A 1537-nucleotide genomic window follows, 5' to 3' on the forward strand; every position below is an offset into this window, starting at 1 on the left:
GGAGTTTCCTCAAAAAACTAAAAATGGAACTTCCATTTGACCCAGTGATCCCACTTCTAGGAATATATCCCAGGAAACCAGAAACACCAATCAGTAAGGATATATGTACCCCTATGTTCATAGCAGCACAATTTATAATAGCTAAGATTTGGAATCAGCCTAAGTGGCCATCAGCAGAGGAATGGATTAAAAAACTTTTGCACATATACACAATGGAATACTATGCTGCAGTACAAAGGAAGGAACTTCTTCCATTTGCAACAGCATGGATGGAGCTGGAGAGCATTATGTTAAGTGAAATAAGTCAGTCAGAGAAAAATAACTATCACATGATGTCATTCATTTGTGGATTATAATGAACAACATAAACCAATGAACAAAAACAGATCTAGTGACAAGGAAGCATTGATCAGATGCTCAAACCTCAGAGGGAAGGTAGGGGAGGGTGGGGGTAAGGGGAGAGATCAACCAAAGGACTTGTATGCATGCATATAAGCATAAGCAATTGACGCAGACAACATGGGGTGAAGGTGAGGGCAGGACTGGGGATATTAAGGGACAATGGGGGGATAAGGACACATTTGTAATACCTTAGTCAATACAAAAAAATACTTTAAAAAAATCTTTCCCCTGCAGTCTCGGTGAGTGTTTTTAATTGTATGATCCTATGAATTGGACATAGCAAGCAAAAGCAAGGAGTTAAAATGACAAAAAGCCAGAGGAAGCATGCCAACTGGTGTCTTTTTCCCCCTGGCACTGTGCAGCCAGTATAGAAATTAAGGCTGTTGAGAAACCAAGATGGCAGCATAGGTTAACGCCGGAGTTTGCTGCCTCGAACAACCACTTCAAAAATACAACTAAAAGACGAAACGGACATCATCCAGAACCACAGAAAGGTTGGCTGAGTGGAAGTTCTACAACTAGGAGGAAAGAGAAAAGCATACCAAGACTCGGAGGAGGTGCAGTGCTGAAGTAAAATACTAAGGTGCGGAGTACATGTGGAGCGGGCTGGCGGCTGAGGGCGCGGTTGTCTGTTTCAATCGGGAGGGAGTCTCAGACTCTGAGCTCCAGATCTGGGCGAGTCTCTAGGGACCCAGACTCAAACGGGAGAAGCGGGACTGTCTGGCTTCGGTCGGAACTCAAAGGCAGCTTTCTCTCAGAGATTTGCAGTGGTTGCTGGGACTCTGAGAGCAGCCATAACTGCTCTCTCCGCCCACCCTGTAGATCCCCTGGAACCCGCCCCACCCAAGCCCTGCACAGAGGCATTTGCCGGATAGTCTCAGGCAAAGGCAAGATTAGCACCTCCCTAGAGGACAGAAGTTCTCCCACTGCAGACACAGCTGATTCTCACAGCCAGTTGGCCTGGAGGTCAAATCCCTCCCAGTGATACCTACAACAATCAAGGCTTAGCTACAACAAGACTGCGCACAAAGACCACAAGGGGGTGCACCAAGAGTGTCTACCTCAGGTAATTGGGACACTTAGCACAGAAAGCCACTCTATCGACACAGCAAAGCATAAAAAAATGCCGAGACAA

The sequence above is a fragment of the Myotis brandtii genome, unplaced genomic scaffold, assembly GCF_000412655.1.
Source record: "Myotis brandtii unplaced genomic scaffold, ASM41265v1 scaffold6979, whole genome shotgun sequence".
Taxonomy (NCBI): Eukaryota; Metazoa; Chordata; class Mammalia; order Chiroptera; family Vespertilionidae; genus Myotis; species Myotis brandtii.